At 49.6% G+C, this 15,724-nt stretch overlaps 1 protein-coding gene across 7 annotated transcripts in view; it reads right to left on the minus strand.

Moving 5' to 3' along the window:
* Positions 1-15,724, minus strand: part of LOC552142 (latrophilin Cirl) — a 362,490-nt gene that overhangs the window by 277,131 nt on the left and 69,635 nt on the right. For 3 of the 7 annotated variants that reach the window (XM_006571350.3, XM_006571351.3, XM_006571353.3), the window contains exon 1: positions 13,820-14,736. The exons of 1 other annotated variant lie outside the window; for it this stretch is intronic. The gene's annotated coding sequence lies outside the window, so the exon portion shown is untranslated. Of the gene's footprint in view, positions 1-13,819; positions 14,739-15,724 lie in introns of those variants that run through there. 3 more of the 7 variants (XM_006571349.3, XM_006571347.3, XM_026443286.1) reach the window with 3 other exon arrangements.

Here is a 15,724-nt window from a genome sequence, read left to right on the forward strand (position 1 = left end):
AAATCGCAGGCGAGCGGCGCCGGCATTCATTACCGATACGAATCTGATACTTCGGTTCATCATCGAGTCAATGACAATCATTGTTCGTACGGGCATTCCATAAGCGTTAATGCATTATTCATGGAGGCACGGTAATAGCTGTGACTAGCATTCACCGCGAATTACGACCGCGGTAATCCAATTATAAATCGATCGAACTGCGCCCAACCGCCCCTCCCCATCCCCCTCTTCGCAATCGTGCTTGCGTCTTCGACCCTCGAGACGATCCGTATCGATCCATCCATCCATCTATCTATCTCGTTTCCATCCATCTTTTCCTCCGATCCGCGGGGAGGAATTCGAGTTCGGTCCAAGACGATCGACCCCGTTTTCGAGGTTTCTAATCTAATCCGGTGCGCGAGGCGTCTGAAAAACTCGAGCTCGAAGAGGCCGAGGATCCGTTCGAGGATCCGGCAGGTTACGCTAAACACAGGATTGCTTTCAGAACGCGTGGTTCATTTGCATAAATACCGGAGAAAAACCGGAGGGAACGAGTTTCCTAATCTGAGACTTGTTCCCCGGCCTGGTATCCGAGCGGAGGATGAAGCTACCACTCTCCCCGCGGGAGTAAAACGCTACCTTGGGACGATTAGCCGGCGGACAACGATTAACCGTAGCCTCCCCGATCCGTAACCTTTTTAACCCTTTCCGCCAGGGAAACGGGGCGGAAGGGGATGGATCGAAAGGCTTTTTCACGAAATCAGAAGCTGCCACACACCACCACCGAGAGGATCAGGACGACGAGGGGTCGGTTCCAAGGCTGCTTTTTTTGTACAGCTCGCTTATACACACCGGACGGTTGTAAAAGTATTAAAGGGTCGCGGAGAGGGAGGAACGAGGGGGACGGAGAGGAAAAACGGGGACAAAGAAGTAAGGGGAGGGGTGCCTGAAAGCGAAACGCGCGGCGAAACGTGCGAATTACGGGTATAATACGAAATTCGGGCTTATCCAGCGACCGATAGGGGGAGGGAACCACGGGAGGAAGAAGCCGCTCTCCGTTCCGAGCGGCGTAACAACGGGGGTGGCCTTTATAACACTTACATCGGGACAATAACGATTAAAACCGAGTTCGCTCGGGAGTTTGCGAAGGGGAGAGAGAGAGAATGGGGAGAGAACTCGAATACACAGCGACCGAGTACTCGCCTTGTTTTCATCGCCAAGTTTTCGACGACGCTGCGGAAAAGAGGATGCGAGAGGGGGAGGAAAAGGAAAGAGACAGAGAGAGAGGAGAGGGAACTGGGGGAAAAATTGTAGAGAAGTAAGGGAGAATTTAGATGCTAAAGGTTCGGTGGAAAGAAAAAAAAAAAAGGAAGTCCTCGACGGCGGAAAAGAACCTTTTCGAGTCTCCTTCCGAGCCGTCAACGACTTATGGTTTATTGCCTGTCTACGCAGCTTCCTAGAGTATCCTTGGGGAGCCAGAGAAATGAGTACACAGATGTTTCCTTCCGCGATATTTCTCAGGAGAAGCGAACAAAGTTTCCGGTGTGTTCCTGAGCGGTAACTCGGATTTACCGACCGGAGTGTCGATTGAATGAGAGAGGAGGGGAGGAAAGAAAAGGAAAAAAGAAAAAGAAGAAATAAATCGAAACGGAGGGAAACAGGCCACTCGATAATGATTCGTGACTTGGAGTGTTCCGATCAACGTGTAACGTGCGCGGTATCGAAATAATAAAGTCGGACAGTTTAAAAAAAATACACGCTTATCGATCGACGCGCCACGATTAACAACCTCGCTCGTCTCTCCTCCCGTTTCTAAATCGATCTGTTGTCGCCAAGTGTCGCGTAGGAACAATGCAATTTCGTGGATCGACAACGATCGACCGTGAAAACGATCGTAGTCGATAAGACACTCGTGTCACGGATTTCCGAGGAAAAGTACGAAGCGTTTCCATTCGATACTGGAACGCTTGGATTGGAAAAGATTGAAGTGGAACGAAAGATGGAACGAGAATAGGCTGATAGAAAAAAAAAAAAATAGGAAAATAGGAAAGGAATCGATGGATATCGAAGCGATATCGGCGTTTCAGAGAAGTGGCGAGTACAAACTCGGGATGACGAGATAATCGTGTCCGCGGCCGGCGATAAAACAAGATTTATTCCAATTCGAAATTGCCTCGCGCGCAGATACTTTAATGAGAGAAGAAACGGCACGTACCGGCGCATCTTATGCGCTATCTTATGCTTATGGCGATAAATCCCGGGTTTACTGTCGACCCGTCAGGTCGAGCCGTATAATGGACTCGTCCAGTCAAGCTCAGTCAACGCCACGGAAAAACAGGCAATTCCCGATGAACGGGAACGAATGGCGGGGGAGGGGGGGAGGCCGAGGAAAACGCGACCAGAAAAATAATCGTTAATTGCGATTCTCCGGATCCGAACGATTCCATCGCTACGGGATTAACTATAATAAACGTTCGAGCTAATGCTGCTGTGTTTACCGTGTTTCGCGAGCGAAAATTCGCGACGTCGTCGTAACGCGATGTTGAAAATAAATTAATTATAATCGTGGGGATAAACGCGGGGGCATTGTTGTCAAGCGGCGAGGAAGGGGGAGGGTGCGCCGCCTGTGAATCTCCCCGGGAGCTGACAAATTATCGGTAAACATGGAAAACCTGCGTTGTTGGGGGCGTACGATCGAATAATCAGTGTCGAGCGATAATTATTTCGACACGCGCGGGGAGAAGATAGTTGGTTTGAAAAAAAAAAAGAAAAATAAATAAGTAAACGGATAAATAATAAAAACTTGCGGTAATACGAAAAAAGGAGGGGAAAAAAAGAAAGAGTTTATTATGGGAGGATGGGAAAGAAGAAATTGTCCACGTAACAAGGCTGTTAACGTTGGCCGCGCAACGCGGGCCACCTCGTTTCCGGAATACCAAAGAGGCGAGGAATATTCGAATCGGTCGCGTACGAAGGCTGATATTAAAACCGGGCACGGAGCGCCGTGGCGACGGGTAACGTTAATTAGTCGAAAACACGGAGCGCAGCCTGTATGCCTATACGGGCTCCCGGCGACCCGTTTTATTACCTTCTGTAACGAGTAACAGCGGCGCGCGCGCCGCTTTTCTAAATAAAATTACCTCGGAGCATCGGCCGTCCTTTTCCAGCGCGGAGGACGGGGGCAAGAAAGAGGACAAGCACGAGGACAAACATCGGTCCCACAGGGTGTGTTTCGAGCGTGTGCGCTATTGCCGGCCAACGCGGGGAAAGAAGAGAGTTCGGGACGACCCGTTTCGGCGAATTCTCTTCGCAATTGCGAGACCGCCGCTGCTATCCTACTTTATCCGATTGCTTCCCGTCTACTTTGCTCGGTTACGAGCGCAGTTAGAGAATCGTCGTCGGGCGATATTTGTAATTTTCCAGTTTAACTCTTTCGCGGTTCCCTCGTCGTTGAAATTCGATCCTTCTAACGATAGTTTCGTGGCGAACGAAATTTCGCATCAAGTTTCGAAAGGGACTGTTAAAAATCAATCCGCGAGTATTTGTTTCGATCGGAAATATTCCCCGAAATAGTGGGAAAGCAGATATTTTCACGGTATGGGAAAACGTGTATGGCAGGAATGGAGGGACGCGTTCAGACAGTTGCTTCGATTCAAAACTTCAAAGAATAAATCGCGTGGAGATAACAGAGACTATTCATAATGTTCTCGAAACTCGACGGTGCACTTACGAATGAGAATTCTCTGAAAGATGAACGCACGATATATATATATACGTATATACCTCTACGTAACTAGACGTTTCCTCACAATCGAGTAAATTGCCAGCCACGGTGGTACGCGAAAGATCCACCACTTCGCTCATACAATTCGTACACACGGTGAAAAGCGTATGGGTAAAAAAGCGGAACAAAAGAAGGGGAGGAGAGTGGAGGAGAGCCGGAGGGGGCGAGCGAGGAGTTTGAATCTGGGGTAGAAAAAAACGTGAGCATTTCAACGGATTCCAAAGTGAAAGGGACACAACAAGGCCGGCTGCTACGTGTACTGCGTGATTACGTGTAGTTACAACCCCCTTAAATCGCGTAAAAGATAAGACCCGGCTTTACATTAAACACGCTCCCGACAGAAATGCGCGCAACCCCCATAAATAACACGCGGGGTGGTGCGGTTACCGCGCTAGCTTCCCTCCCTTCACCCTGTCCATTCCCCCTCCCTTCCCCTCATTGATTCCACGCCGCAGTTTCGGCCTTCTTTTTCAATGAATTCACGGCCGCGAGAGAGTCATTGGAAAGCACGACGACACGATTATCCCTCTTAACACCCTCGCCGTACACGCGTATATAAACTCGTCTCCTCGTCACTGTCGTCCGTGTCAAGCTTCTCCCTTTCATCCTTCTATTCTTTTTCTTCTTCTTCTCTCGCTATTCCCTTCTGTCTTCGTTCACAATGCGAAACGATAGAGAAAATGGGTGAAAAATGCGAAAAGGGGGAACAGTTACGCACAAGTATCGTTCGATTAATTTGGAAGCGAATTGGGTCATAGGAATGGGAGCTCGATTTCGCAACGATATCACAATCGAGCGTTTCTAACTATTCGCAACGCTAACAATTTCCTTTCTCGTCGCAGGTATTGCGCGTTCCTTTTTCCACGCTGCGCTCACCGTCGCTCCAAATTTAGTAAATCCCGAGACACGCCAGAAATTCGATGGGAAAGAAGGGACACCGTCGCGATAAATCAACGGTAGCTAGGGGGAGTATAATTTAAATGCCATTCAGCCAACACGTTGCATCGACGCCACCAGCAGAGGGGCACTTTCTCCAACCGTTCGGAAGAAAGAGAACCTTTTCCACGGTTATTTCCATCGCTCTTCCGCCACTCGAGAACGTCGCGACTCGTTTGAAGGAGGAAAAGGAAGAGAGAGGAAAAAAAAGGAAAGGAAAAACTATCGTTCAATCGTTCCCTTCGTTTGCGCCGAAGAAGATAAGCCGACGCGATGTCACGAGCCGCCTCGGTGATAAAAACCGAATCTAATTGTGACGGACGCGAGTCGAAAGCTTTCTTTCTTCGATCGCCGATATCGGAAATATCGCGGAAATTAATTGGAGATCGAAGAGGAAGAACGCGGAAAAAATAGAAGACGAAATCCCGGCAAGATCGAATCGTAGATACCATTTTTACCGAGCCAACCTCGGTTCGCTTGTTTAAGCGAAAAATTAGAGACGAGGCCGTTTTGAATACCATTTCCCTCCCGCTCGTCGATCACCGAACACAGAGAGAAAGAGAGAGACAGAGAAGAGAGAGAAAAAAAAAAAAGCTCGCTCCGCTAAACTAACTTCCCTGACACTGGAATATAAATTGGATGCTTGACTGGCGCGGCCAACGCTCGCCAATCTGCCCGCGCCACCCAGTCGAGATAAACGCGATTTTTCACCAAGAATCTTTGCCCGCCCTGTTTCGACGCAAGCCGGCCGGCCGCGCTATGCACACGGTCGAATCGGTGGGAAAATTTCCAGGAAATGAAACGAGACGACGGGACGATAGTTACACCGCTATATTGATTGCACCGACCCCGTCGGCCGCGATTGGCGCGGCCACACACCATTGCTGACAAGGCATTTAGCCGTTTCCCCTTTATCGTGTGTCTGTCGCCGCGTGGCAAAGTGGGTTTCGACGTGAATGTAGGTGGTTTGCGCCGGGGTCTCCGCGTTTTCGGCCGCATCTACTCGCGTACAGTAGCACACACCGCGTCCCTCGATACACACCGACGAGCCTCCGTGAGGGACACACACGCGTGTCACGTGTTCGTGCACACTCTTTTGACGCAACGTTCGTGGCACGGTTCGTTTTCAGGTCGCCGAAAGGTAATATCGACCAACGAGATATACGTCTATACCACCCGTCCCCATTGAATCCGGGCGAGGAGAGGAGGGCGAGTAGCGAGCCGAGGCTCCATTACCAAACTGTCAATGCGTGACTCTCGCTTCTAAGCCCGCTTCCACGACCCTGTCGTCGAGAACTCTCCCGGCCGAATTTCTTCTCTCGTCTAAATTCGCCAATTGGAACCACGTTTCGCGAGAGAAATATTCGCCTCGAAGAATAAAACGGTGACCAGGTATCGTGCGAGAAGAGTGACCTGTCCAATTCAACAGTTGAGATTCGAATTGAATTCCAATCTTTCAATCGTCGAGGAAGAAAGAGTATACATAATATTAAGTAACGTTATCACGAAAGAGAAACGTAATTACGAGCGGAATATGGACATCATCGCGGGGAATGGAAACACACCCGAGGCCACCAAGTGTTTTTCCAAACCTATTCCATCCGTAACTAGAAATATCTTAATCCCCTCCCTCTCTCCATCCGATATGCAAATTTGAACGATAAACGGGTTATAAATCGCGACTAAGACGACGTAGCGAGAAATACAAACACTTTTCAATAACGGTGGAGAGAGAGAGAGAGAAAAAAGGAAAAAAGAGAAACGTTCGAAGGAGCGGTAATCGCGCATAAATTATCCGTCTCGAGCGGATATACGTTGAAACGCGCCTGCGAATCGTTCCTCTCGCGAGCGGAGAGATTTGTTACCATTCTTTCCTCCTTTCCATCCCTTCCCCTTCGATGCCGCGGTTTCGAGAGAGGCCGATTTTGCAAAATGTCAGTTGCACGCGACTGCAAGCCGGGCCCGGATTGCGGGGCGCGCGGCGAAAAGCCAACGATCTGATAACAAGCAGATTAAAACCTTTTGACGCGCGTCTCGTTGACACAATCCGACACCGCGCCGCCGATCCCCGTTTTCCGCGGCGGCGCGTCATCCGCAATTACGGTAAGTAGAGAAGGAGCCTTGACTATTTCAACAGCTTACGTGGATCGCTTTCAAAGTGTGTTTTGTCGCGGGATCTTTTAACAGCGGGAGATCGCGAAAGATCGTTCATCGTAGGATAAAAGAGATGTCGTACGTGAGTCATTGCCTGATTAAACTCTTTGTCATCTTCTTTCTTCCATCCGATTCCGGGAATCTTTCTAATCTCGGTGCAGCGATCGGTAACTGCGTAAAAAGGATAAATAAATGGAGCGTGCAAATAAATAAAGATAAAAAAAGAGAGGGAGGGAGAAAGTGTAAACGAACGCATTGAAAATTTAACCAAACAAATAAAGAATACTGGAAACAAACTGAATCGTGATTTTGTTGGTTCGTCGCATATGATGCGGATGATTAATAACTCGTTTCGGTACCGGTATAAATATTGCATTTATAACGATTCTCCCCTTTAATCGAGAGAGAGAGAGAGAGAGAGAGAGTGTGTGTATGTGTGTGTCGATAATACATGCATCGATTTAAAATTCGCATTTTTATATTTATCGCGTCGATGCGATTCAAAGGAGGACGGAATCGCATTGTCTCGCCAAGGGAGAAACGGCGAATACCGAGTTTATAAAGACCGGTTGCCAACTGTTTCGTCCTCTGGAATCGGCCCATTTCTGGGGTCATCCCGGTAATAACGGCGGTGATGTTGGGCCGAGATGCGCGCCGATTACGCGCCGCTGCGTCGTGAAATTTAAATAAACTCCGGCCGCCGGGCGAGAAAAATGCGGAACTCCACCCCCGCCGCCGTTTCACGACGACGCGACCGTTTTCGAGATCTCTACAACGACTCGTCTGCTATCCTTTCACCTTCTTGTCCCGCTTCTCCCGCGGGAGGAAACGAGACGGTAAGAAGCGGAGGGACAGACAGGTTGGCAAGAAGAGGGAGGGGGAAGAGTTTCGCGAAGCTAGTGAAATCGACGTACGAGTCGTTTCCTCGACGAAACATGCGCGCCCCAACGAAAGTAATATTTTTCCACGATGGCTGGACGTAAGCGAGAGAAAAGGAAAGAGATTCAGGGTGGCGTGAAAGTGAACGGTTATCGTGTATATAAATATATATAGAAGTAGATGCATCGTTTAAGAATCTCTCTCTCTCTCTCTCTCACGATTCGTTTACGCGATGCATTCGCCGATTCCTCGCTTCTCTCCTCCCCGCTTCTCGGGAATTCGAAATCGCGGTCGATTCGCCAGGGAGGGACGTGAGGGGACGGGAGGAGCATCGTTCAAGGCGGTCCAGCTGAGGGACGGAGACGAGAAAGGGAGGAAGGGAGGAAGGAAGAAGGAGAACGCTTACAGGTAGAGGAGAGAAAAAAGGGGTAAACGGTGGGAGAGGGGCAACGCGGCCCAAGGATGCAAAACTTCCGAAAAAGAGCACTAGGTAAGCGTGAAGTGCGCCAATCACGGGCCGTTATTGGCGGCAATTATGATAATAGCATACCTCGAGCGAGAGCTTCTCGTACATGCATACGTAGGTGTGCACGTGTACGTGCACGCGTGCAGGTAGACACGCCGACCGACGCGGCGCGGCATCGAACGAGAAGAAGAAGAAGAAGAACGGAGAGCCGTAGGCTCGCGAACTATCGGCCTCTATTAATCATATAAATGGTTCATCGCGGCTAGCTGTATCGCTATCCGCGATAATTACGCGAAAATTACGCTTACGAAAAGCGTATCGTCCCTTCGCCCCATCTAAACGGAAGGGACACGCTTTTAAGGGAATGACAACGGATCGTTCTGAACTGAGACCTCGGCAAGATGAGTAAACGTGGAAGAGAACTCTGAATATGGAGAGTATTAACACGTATTCGATTAAACGTATCTCAATTTTTGATCCGTAGTTTATTACTTATCAAGCATAATTCGTTTTTTTATTCAACGCCACATTTATTTCAACGAATCGAGGATAGAATCACCCAGGAGTGCTCATTAAGACTCATTGATCCTTAACAAAAAAAAAAAGAAAAAGAAAAAAAAACAGCAACTACCGTTGCAACGCGTTCAGAATTCCTTCCATCGATTGCCCGACAATCTACGACAATCCGAGAACGTACGATCGCGTTTCTGCACAATCTCTCGGGCGTTTCATTCTCCGTGAAAAGGAGACACGGATCGCGAAATGAGAATATTGCACTGCCGTTCGCGCTATCTAATTATAGAACGAAATCTCGGGATCGTTCCTCGGGGTTGGAATATCCGGTATCGAGAAACGATTTCGCTTGTCTAATTGGACACGTGTAGTTATTTGCTGCTTCCAACTCCGATCGAGCGAGCCCGTTCGAGGAGCGCTGCTCGCAAAGTAGCATGCTCGAGGAGCTGTGTGCGTTTTACACGGGAGGGCACAAAGTGGCGAGGTTGAGGAGGATGTTGCGCACACAGGTATGTACGTACGCGCGCGAGCCAACCCATAAAAGCTCGTGGACACCATAACTTCGCAAACACGCCTCCTACATATGTGGCTACGCGCGTTCTTCCACCCGATAAGAGGCCACTCGTGTACACGCTGCGTGTGATGACGCGCCCGCGTGTGCGTGCGTAAAAGCAACCCTACAACTCCGCCGCCGACAATTGAATCGAACGCCCTTTCCTCCTCGGTTCGATTATTCCCAACCGATTCGTTTCGGATTCGATATCGTTTCGAATTCGAGAAGAAGCAACGATCCCGAAATTTCCTTCTTCGCGGAAAAAAAATGATCGAGACGCACGCGAAACGTTTCGTGGATATTTTTCGTGGACATGGACATATCTTTTCCACGAAAAATTGTGCGCGTGCACACCCCCGAATCCACCCTTAATACGGTGGAAGGGAAAGGGGAAGGGAATTGAGAATTGCAACTCGAACCTACCACTTACAAGCATGCATGCCCGAGTAGGATAATGTTAACGCATTTTCCGCACTCGTGCTCGCCAACTATGCCGAAGCACGGCACGAGGCCGTGAAAACAATCGATATCGCGAAACCGCCAACGGCTCGAGCACCGTTACGTACATATATGCACACGCACACGAGACTCTGCTTCACATATCGAAACACCGTCGCCCGCGAGTACAAGCGCGTTCTCGCGCCGGGAACACCGATAACACCATACCACGATGTTGATACAATCCTTAGGCGCCCTGAGAAATTTCTACAAAGCGGAGGGAAAAAAACAATTTCGCTCCTTCCTCGAAACTCTTCGAAAAATTAAATATCGATCTCGCATCCTCATACGGAGAGAAAACGATTCTTCTTCTTCTTCTTCTTCTTCTTTCTTTTAGAAGAAAGATTACGTCATCGTTCTAAGCACGATTTCGAACGATGGAAAGAACCGATATTGTAATAACTATAGCAGGTACGATTTCGAGACGATTTCCCGTGTCGAATCATCGGGGATAAAATGCAACGGACCGGAGCTGGCCATCGACAATGCTCGTCTATAATCCCGCGGAAATTTTAACAGTTGCGCGATTCGACACGGATGATCCGAGGGCTGGGTGAACGGATGTTCCGGGGCGAGCGTGTTTTTCTTCGCGGCTCCGCACGGATCCGAGACCATCGAAGGAGGAACGAAACCGTGGAGGGGCCACGATTTAACGTTAATTTCCGATTCGACATGACGATTATCCCTCTACGCTCTCTCTCTCTCTCTCTCTCTCTCTCTCTCTTCCTTTCTCATCTCGTTCCTCCTCTCGCGACACGGCGTGCGCGGCGTTAGACAATGAACTGCCCTCGGGTTCCCAGGAACGGATCGCCGGCAGAGAGATGGAAGGAACGGGACGAAGGAACGGCAATTACGCGTAATTCGCAGGTGTTGCGAGAAAATGGCGGTTGCTGGATGCGTTTTCAACCTTAATCGCGGCAATTTTTCTCCCATTACTAAGTTTATCGGCACCGTTGTACGCGCTCGCCCTACGAATACGCGCACACCGCGACGGACGGCCGCGATTTAAACATCGTGATCGTGGCGCGCAACGGTCGATTCCCTCTCGCCTCTCCTCTCCTCTCCTCTCCTCTTCCGCGTGCATATGCGTGCGCGTATGCAACGCACGGCGAGGGGGAGGGGGAGGAACTCGCGAGGCAACCATCTCTTCAAGTCCGTCCGAACGCGAAAAATACCCGCCCGAGCCAAGGAAACGTGTTATTTCGCCAAGAACACGAAAATCGCGGATATTGTAACGGTCGATTCGATCTACGGCTCCGAGGATTAAGCAACGGCCGAGTAATCGGGAGCGAGCCACGTGCCCACGGGCGCGTTAAAATCATCCTTCTCCTCCTCGCGAGATTTCCCTAACGGATGAAAATTATGTACGACGATTAATCAATTGGATCAATTGGATCTAATGGTAAGTAAAGCGTTTTGCGAAATCGTGGATTTTATTTTTGTACACTTGGCGCGATGTTTTTGAAAACCACGAGTTGGAAATTGTTTGATGGAAAATAACGTGTTTCTTTATGACGCGTGTCACGAAGGAAGAATGCGCGTAAAAAAAGAAAATATATATATTTTGACGGACACCTGGAAAATATCCTGCGATCGATCACGCGATACGCAGCATTTGATAGACACCTTCGCCTTCGCGCCTCTGCTCCAATTTTATTCCCCAATCTGTAAATCTGTATTATTTTATTTCTCACTCGCGAAACTTCATATCGAAAATCCTCGTAATCCTTGTTTACGAGCCAGAAACTTGCCGGTATATCTGGATTACGATATTCGGAATTGAAAATCCATAATTATTCCGGATTTTTTCCAAAGGGGAACGAGAAGCGAGGAAACGAGAGGTAAGCAATGCGATAGCGAAACGGTCGCGAGAATCGCAATAGAGAAGCGATATTAAAAACCAACCCCCTCCTCCTCCTCCCCGTTTCCACTCGTGGCAAAGTAAATACGGCGAGATTATGATAACCGAGGCGAAGGCGAAGGCGAAGGCGGCCACCACTCCTCCCTCCTTTCGAGAAATACCATCACCCGAAACGTTTCAGGTATTTCCTGTTTCCTCGAGTATATATCCTCGCCACCTGCACCCGTTTCTCAACTTTTTCATCGGGATGTCCCCCGCATGTTTCATAAGAATTCTGCGCGGAGGTGTAAAAAGCGGGATCGAGAATGAATCTCGGGGGTATAAATTAAGCGGTAAGCCAGTGTCGGTGACGGTCGCTTTTAAATCGGACGAGACACGCGAGCGTGGAAGGAACGCGTGGAAAATCGGCAACCTTCTGAAAGAAACCGCCACGGCGAATATAATTTTCACTTTCCGTTACATAATTCACGAAGGTAGCTTACGGCCAGACACGTCACGTTTTCGGATGCACGACCACGTTTGCGCGCACCTTCACCGAAACATGCGTGGAAACGCAATTTCAGGATCGAGAACGTGAAAGATTAAGGAGCGAGGGAAAGAGAAACGAGAAAGAGAGAAGGAGAGAGAGATCGGCAAGGAGGTGGACAAGACACTGTGAATCATTGGACAAAAACGGCCGGCTTGTAAGTTTAATTAGCTCGTCGTGACGACCAGCGTTCGTGTAAACGAGCGCAAACACGACCGGACTTAATTGATCGGATCAACCAGGAAAAATATCCGGGAAAACGCATCGCGATACGCGCGGAACGTACGCTTATTTACGCATCAATAACCGACGAAATTTCGGCGATTTTCCAATATTCCGATATGCGAGCGCGAAGTTGTTCGGGTGGCAGTCGAAAAAAAAAAAAGGAGAGCGTCGTGACCTTCGAGAGGAGAAAGAAAAATTCGATCTCGAACGATGAGACGCGCGGCTAAGTTTCTCTCGCGGGAGTACGGATTAACAGCAGGGAGTGCGATTTTTCCGCGAACGGATGAAAAAGGATCGTGTCGGCGCGAGTCATCGTTTACGAAACCGATCGGACGAGAAACGTGGAATCCCGACGGCAAATGCCACGGATGAACGTCACGATTCGAACCGTTATCGGGAATCCACTGATCCGCGATTCTATCTATCGATATTTCGAATAATCGTTTTTTCGAGTATTTCTTCGAACGATACACCGTGTTCGGTTCATATCGAGGCGCGAGTCCATTCTTCGGAACACTAAAGCACGAAAAAAAGGAAGGAAAATGACGAGCGAGGAACGATGAGTGTAATCGCTCTACGTGCTCTAATATTGATATAAATGAATCACACGCGACTCTCCTCTCGAGAGGTCTTCGATCACGGACGTCACTTAAATTTCCACCAACTTCCATTCCAAGTTTCTTACGGCCGGTCGTAAGTTATTCTCCCGATGGAGAAGCCGGTGGCACGTATCCTTTGGCACACACACGTTGCGAAATTTTCTCAAATTTCGTGCGCAAAAATTAAAACAACTACGACGTACGCAACGCGAAAGCAACGACGGAATGTAAACACCGATATGACCGTATTATTGTTCGTCACGAATCACGTACACGAGGATCAACGATGCGTCAGCTCGTCGACGCGTGTAACAAACAAAGTTTAATCGTTATCCTCGAACGATTTGGTGGGAACGAATCTCTCCAAGTAAACAATAGGCGTCGTCCTTCTCTGCGAATCTTTGAAACGGTTTTCGAGATGGAGGTTAAGCCTCGAGTCGAAACGGCTACATGCCAACGGCTATTCGCGCATAGAATTGTCGAGATCACGTGTACACACAACGCGTTTGTGGTTACCACGGGCTAAGCCGTTGCAAAGCTTTGAGCATTGGCTCGTAAAACGAGACCTAATGCGAGGTCTTCCCGCGGGACGTGTCAAAGTCACCGGTGCCGTCGCTTCTCGTGACCTTTGCTTTCACGACAGAGGATAGCCCACGAGCCGTGTTCACCTTCTTCCCTCGATCTCCGCGCACCATTTCTTTCCAACACGGATCACCAACCCGAAACCACCCACTATTCTTCCGTTCCGTTGTTCGGCGTTCAACGGGAAAGCGCGGGAATCTCGTGAGATTTTCCAGGACGGGCAACGCACGGATCACACCGATATAACGTGGCTCGTGTACTTACAAGATGGAAGACGAGGACGACGTGGTCTGGGTACATCGCACGAGAAATTTAAACCGGAACACACAGAACTGTCACTGACACATGAGAAGCACTCCGGTTTCCAAGTGGCTATCCAAGTTGGGACGAAAAAATGGACGAGGCACGGTAGAACGGATCCTTGGTCGCGGCAAATCGAGCCGTACTTCCGCAAGATCGGTGGTCCAAGATCGGCCAGGCAGCGTCCGACGGCTAGGCGTTCGATTCCCTCGCCAACCTCGAGGGACGAAGAAACCTCGAGGGTCCTTGAAAACGTTCTCCCTTTCTGTTCCTAGGTCGCACACAATCGAACGGAATTCTCGCGTCCTTCCAATCTCTCCGACGAATTATAATCCTCACTGGTCAACCGGTCGCTAGTTCCCACTAGCGCTCGACGAATAAAAAAAAAAAAACGCACCGCAATTGAACAGGGTTGTGTGGTCAACACCAACTTTTTCTCCACCCAGTACACACGAAATAAAAAACAATGTATAAATAATTTTTACACGAAACAAACTTTCTTCCCCGCGCACTATCGTCGTCGTATCGTTTCACCCGTAGATCGTACGCGTAGATCGATTCTTCGGTCCACGCGAAAAAAAATTTCGATCTACTCTTCCCCTTCACCACTCGTTGATCACCGAATCAATGAATCGTGTACTATCCAAACCGCGTATCACGTTTCCCACGAGTCTCCATTACGATGCCGATGATGATTCGACCAGCGTTCCGACTCGCGAACGAACCTGACCGTTGGGAAAAAAACGGTGACCGAGCACCCGAGGAATAGAAAGGAGGAGCGAACTGGGCTCGCCGCGAGGTGATCGTCCACGAGGAAGAACAACGACACGCTCGATCCGCTCCCAGCGGCGTCGACGGAGAAACTAACCGAGCTCGGGATCCGAGAGAGCGTCGCCCCCCACCACGCCGCCCGCCGCGCATCCCCACTCTCCCCGCTAACCGAGTGATTCCCCTCTCGCGCCTAGTCATCCACCCCATCACCTCGCTTCGCCATCCACGGCAACCAGCTCGGTTCTAGCCACCGCTCGCCCCTCCGCTTCCTTCCTTCTCTCGCTCGTGAACCCGACCGAACCGAGTATTTCTCCTCCCTTCTGCCAGCTTCACCCGTTCTCACTTTCTCTCTCTCTCTCTTTCTCTCTCTCGCTTTTCCCTCCACCACGTTCCGTCGGTTTTCGAAGAGTCTCGCTCTCTCCTGTCTGAACTCTCAAGGTGGAGGCACTCGGCGACTCGGAGAAGATGCGCTCTCTTCGTATCTTCTCGTTCTGTTTCTCGCTCGTCGCTATTTCGCTCCGTGTGTGCACCGTGCGTGCGTGCGTGCGTGCGTGGCCCGTCGTCGGTGTGGCGCGGTTAGAGAAAGGTGAACCGTTAGGTGGTGAGATCCGCGAGGGTGTTCTAATCGGTCCGTAAACGAGGATACGACGTTGTGGCGAAGGGAAATGATCGGAGGACGCGGCGATCTCGATCGGTTGGAAGGGATCGCGATGGATTTTCGAATTGTTAGGGGATCCTTGTGTGTGCCGCGGGAATCGTGGAGCACCGTTTCGAGTGTCGGTCGATCCAGACCGTTCTCCAGGTGATCGGGAACCAGATCTCCCCGGATAAATTTAATTCGTTATGGAGGATCATCGACGAGAAGCGGCGTCGAGAGATTTATCTGTCCGTTGTTTGTTAGTCCGCCAACGGGTGGATGCTCCGTACCCGTTTTAATCCAATTCCCATTTTAAGTTGCCAGGGATTGTTTATCGCGATGCAAGTGACGGATGAAACGAGGAAATAATTCGAGGACTCCTTCCCCGATATCGAGACGGGGTCGTTTAATATCGATCCAAAGATAAAAAGAAAATATATATATTCGTCTCGAGGCAAACG

Source organism: Apis mellifera, linkage group LG1 (genome assembly GCF_003254395.2).
Source record: "Apis mellifera strain DH4 linkage group LG1, Amel_HAv3.1, whole genome shotgun sequence".
Classification (NCBI taxonomy): domain Eukaryota; kingdom Metazoa; phylum Arthropoda; class Insecta; order Hymenoptera; family Apidae; genus Apis; species Apis mellifera.